This window comes from Gastrolobium bilobum, unplaced genomic scaffold (assembly GCF_033153095.1).
Source record: "Gastrolobium bilobum isolate Gb01-03AN ecotype WA unplaced genomic scaffold, APGP_CSIRO_Gbil_v1 utg9675, whole genome shotgun sequence".
Classification (NCBI taxonomy): Eukaryota; Viridiplantae; Streptophyta; class Magnoliopsida; order Fabales; family Fabaceae; genus Gastrolobium; species Gastrolobium bilobum.
Window position 1 is genome coordinate 113,933 of NW_026897381.1, and position 5,145 is coordinate 119,077.

Here is a 5,145-nt window from a genome sequence, read left to right on the forward strand (position 1 = left end):
TCTACAAGTCTTAATCTAAATTTGGTGTAGTGAAGAGATATATTGTATTTCCATATAGTACAAGTAATGTAATTTTGATGTAACAGCCTACATTTTATATTAAATATATATATATATAATATGAAATAAAAGTTCAATCTATTAATAGATGTCAAAACGTCTATAGAATGATAAAGGCACGCACCGAGGTGCTAATCAATTGTTTTATTTTTTGAATTGCTATTAAATTCAAGAAATTAGTTAATATTTATAGGAAATTGTCTCTTCCACTGAACATAAAGTTGTTTGACACTATCCACAATATATGTCAAATCCACTTGCTGATTAGAGCAAAGGACGTCGTGCATTCACACGAACACATGCTTTCTTTTTAGTGCAGCATGCAGTTAGTGCATTTGTTGTATATCCCACCCTGTAACAAATAATTAGTAGTGAGGTACACTTCAGATGCAAAATTAAATCTCTTTGCACATAAACATCATTGAAGGGATAAATCTGATTTGAGATGTGGGGTGCTCAAAAGAAGCATTAATCTGTAGAGTAGCATTAATATGGACCTAATAAGTATTAGGCCTTTCTGGCCTAGTCATAGCTCTCCCTCAACACATGGACAATGTCAAGCTCAAAACCATTTAAGAAAATAATTTGGCATGACAATGGTACTGGTAGGTAATCTATTAGTCTTTTCAAACCAACAAAATGAAAAAGGAAAATCTAATAATAACTAAATTAATATTAATAATACCTTGATTTTCTTGAAGTGGTTGGGAATGTTTTCATCTTCAAAAGGAAGAGTGCCACAGAGAAGAGCGTGTAAAATTACACCACAGCTCCAGCTCCATACATTTACTTCAGGTCCAGCATAAAATGAATTAGTCTTCTTTGAACTATATATAGAGGCATTAAACAAACCGAGAAATACCTCACCTATGACACTATACAACTAAGCTACTGCTAGCATGATATTAGTGAAGGCATACCCAGAAGACCGATGTGGAAGGAGGGGATGAATTTGATGATCTATTCTCAACTGATCTGTTTTATGGATGAAGCTATATTCTTCTCAGCCAGTATAAAAGTTTCAACATTGAGAATAATGCAAATAAAGTCAATAATTTGAATCCCTACCACTGACTAACTTGAAAAAGTCATAACAATCGTTAATAATGTTATCAAACTTTTTTATGTAAGATCGGGCACCTTCAGAGTGTCCATGCCCTTCATAGTCGACACCATACACAGCATATCCGGCGCACACTAGCCTTACTCCACATTCTACAGGAACCATGCAACCAAAGCAACAAATCATACAAATTTGTACTTCACCATCACCATAAATTACATCAGTAGTAGATAGTTGCAAAGGGAAAAAAAAAAAATAACTACTAGTTCTCACCGAGATTTGGTCTGTGTATTTCTCCCTAATCCTAGCTGCTTCAGGGGCATGGATCAAGTGATGCAGATACAACTTTCGACCACTACCACATGCATTTCTGGATACAGGCTTTCATCTTATGCTAACATGCTGTGACTCTGCAGTGATAGGAACTTCCACTTGGAATTTCTTATTTAAGTAATTATAAGGGACACTGGTCTGGAAATTAGGCAACTAATGAACTGAGTTAACAGGGTGCAAATTAATAAAACCATCCTTATAATTGAAAATGCTTTGGGTACCCAACCAACTGTTAATCTATTAAGTTTCACAAGTGAGATACGGAAGTACTTTTAGAAGAATTAAACAACGAATTATAGTCACATTACCATCACAAATCATACAAATTTGAAAAAATAAAAGAAAAAGTGTTTAAATATTTTTATTTATTTTTTGAGTCATTGTGATAATGAAAAAAAATAAAAATAAAAAACGACATGGCTAATAATTGAACATAACAAACAAGTACTCTGCATAGCAATGGAAAGTTGGGAACTTACCATCCCTCGAGGAATCCAGTATCTCTTCTGGGCGGTGGAGCAGCATATTGTGGCGGTGCCATCACAGGAGGACCTTGATAATACCCTGCCAATAAAAGTTCCCCGCAAAGAACATGATTCATGGAGAAAGAAATGTTATAGAAAGAACATAGTAAACCAAATTTGGTAAAACAAGAAAAAAAAAATACAACTTTTTATCTCAAAAGTGGGAAAAGAATAAAGGGGGAGGGGCAGTTCTCTCCACCATCAATCTATAATATCATATGGGACAAAACCAAGTCTTGCTTCAGAGGATGAAACTTTTTGAAATTAATGTTTGATAATGAACAAGGTCCAGTAGACGTAAGCATATATAATATGAAGAGAAGAAACATGAAAAGAAGGTTACCTTGAGCAGGGTAAGGATAGGCATACTTGGGGTCACTCATTTCTGGCAAGATGTTCACAAAGCACAGATTTTTGTCACTCTAAAATCAGAACACTGTCTGATTGCTGTATCTACAAAGCAGAAGGGAATTAGTTTTTGACTCTAATACATAACTTGGGTAGTTCCTATTTATTTTGGGTAAATGGACAATTCTAGAAATAAGAATTCCAAATAAACAAAATCAAATGTGATTGGAGTACTACTCTCTCCCACTCCTTTACATCCAGGACCAGCCAACCTTTTCCTTCAACGGTGTTATTTGCTTTTGACACTCATATTGCAAAGACTAGCCACAGATACCGGGCAACGTGTCAACATCTTGTGCCTTGAGAACATCATACATCCTGATTTTGACACGTGGCAGATTAGCTAGTCCAAAGATGGCATTATAGAACGGAGACAAGGATTGAACTCTAGAAAAGTTAATTTTAGAGGCTCTCATACCATATCATGAACCAACTATTCCAATAGTTTAAGTTGGTAGGTGAAGACACGTGAATGGTTTGATATTACATCTCTAACAAAGAACAAGGAGATGATCAGGGTTGTTCTTTGAATTCTCTATGCTAGCAACAGACTTTCCATGAGTGATAGTACTCATAGCTTGAGCTCTAAGACCCTTCTGTTGGTACCTGCAAAAGTTCATCTACCAGCCTTAATCAAAATTAAAATTTATTTATAGTTGCAACAATATTAATATGGTTGTTAGAATATTAGGGTTAGTCCTAATGCTAGTGAGAGATTAAGAACAGTTAAGAACATAGTCCGGCCTCTCCTTTGCTCTCTATTCCAATCAAATCCTAAAGTTCTCTGCCTCTGTAATTGTCATATACTCACTGTAACTAACTCCAGCTGTCCAATCCAGTTATTCATTTATGTTAATAACAAAATAGGGCCTTATTCTTCCTAATATGATGGGAGGTCTGCTAGCACTAACATGTGGTTAACTTTACACTCACTCCTATGGAAACATGAGCAGTTTCGTGTCAGATAATGTTGTTCAACCAAAATTGCATTTGTCTTAATTAAGGGCAATGAGTTCAAGATATGCAATTGCCAAATGCACGTAAAAAATAAGGCCCATAGTATCAAGTGATATATCAACAAACTCCTAAAACTTAAAAGAGTTACACTTGAATTCTAATCAACTGCCTTCTGTTGCATTTATCAAGTCTAGGACACCATCGTGTGATGGACTCGAGAAGTACAAAGTATCTCAATTCAACATAGTACAAATGGAAATCGTATTTCTCTTCTCCACTAAAGTCAGATGTCATTACAAAACACAAAACGCTCTTTAATTATCAGAAAACTATTGTTAAAATCACTAACAAAACCGCAATCAAGTTGGTTAATACAGCAATTTTAAAAAAAAATATTAAGATTGGGAATATAGAAGTAAGGGATTTAAAATGAAAAGAAAGGTAAAATTTACCAAAAAGGAAACACAAACCGAAGCTGGAAGAGGAGGATGAATAAGAATAAGAGGGCGAAGAGGACGATGAAGCATGAGTAAAAACGAGAACCCAGCAAAACATACAAAATTGTCAAATCCAACTTCAATTTCAAAATTGGAAACAAGAACAACATATATTTTCTATAAATCAATGCTTTCAATAAAACCCTAACCTTATTATACTTTCACTCTCCTCCGAATCGATATCCAACAAAAGAGTTGAAGATATAAAAACTTCATAACCCTAGAAATTCAAACCAAAAAATACCAAAATGAAAAAAATAACCAGTATCCTCCGTAGAAGAAGCTTGGAAAATACCACATTATCAAAATTAGGGAGCTTTATCTATGGCGATTGTGGCATCGATCTTAAGGAAAATGGTATGAGAATGGAGAACTTACAAAGTCGACGTTCATTTGTGAAAGAAACACATAATTTGGTGCTCTAATGTTGGAAAAGGAAAAAGATCAATATTTAGGAGTTTTGGAGTTTTACCGTTGATATTTTAGAAGTTCACACTCACTCGCGTTGTCTTAGTGGGACTTCTTGCGTGCCAACTTCGAATTTTTGAGTTAGATATACCTGATTATAATAACCGTGGCAAACATACAGTGGCTACATGCCGCTTTTTTTGTGGTGATAGCGCATTAGAAAACAAAAATAACTATAAATTTGAGGCTAAGGAATCTTTAAATACCTAGAGTGCAGATGTGTAGCCCACAAGGGATGAAAATCGACTAGGCTTAAACTTGAATCACATGGATCAATGTCAAAAACTATCTACCAAGTGTGTCTTTTAATTCAAGCATGTTCTCAATTCTGTCAATATCATCACACATTAATACAAGCATATAGATTGAAACAAAGTAAAAAAAATAAAAATTGACCTTAACGATGCGAAGTGCGAATGCTTCTTCCTCGTTCAAGTTTCAAAGAAAGTGAAAATGGAGGTTATATGATTTGCAGAAACAGTAAAAGAGAGATTGTGGCAACGGTTCTATTAGAGGGATTGTAACAGCCTGTTGTACACTGATATTGTTAACATTAATATGATATTAAGCCCAGTTACAATCACAGCAATTCGTTTATAAAAATGCGAATAAACTTTTTTCGATTATTACGCGAGCATTTAAAACAATAAAAAGCGTAATAATTAAAAAGTTGTGACCGTAAATGAAAACTTTTGCGAAATACTTATTTTAACTACTTTTACTTCTTACTTTACTTATTATAAGTTACTAAGGGATCCCCATAAACCCACTTAGCCAATTACTCAATTTTACGTTTTTACTTCTTTGAACATGGTTCACTAATTAATTTTCTGCG

At 34.4% G+C, this 5,145-nt stretch overlaps 1 long non-coding RNA gene across 5 annotated transcripts; it reads right to left on the minus strand.

The window, feature by feature from the left end:
- Window positions 1-225: 225 nt before the first annotated feature.
- LOC133306492 (uncharacterized) lies at window positions 226-4,358 on the minus strand. 5 transcript variants are annotated; one of them, XR_009750903.1, is made up of 9 exons: window positions 4,221-4,358; window positions 3,992-4,062; window positions 2,807-2,994; window positions 2,601-2,706; window positions 2,324-2,427; window positions 1,936-2,020; window positions 1,397-1,533; window positions 746-1,275; window positions 226-412 (listed from the first exon to the last, which is right to left on the minus strand). It is a non-coding gene; the product is annotated as an uncharacterized LOC133306492 (long non-coding RNA). The 5 variants fall into 5 exon arrangements; XR_009750902.1 differs by having other exon boundaries at window positions 2,324-2,433; XR_009750901.1 differs by having other exon boundaries at window positions 2,324-2,433; window positions 2,566-2,706.
- Window positions 4,359-5,145: the final 787 nt, after the last annotated feature.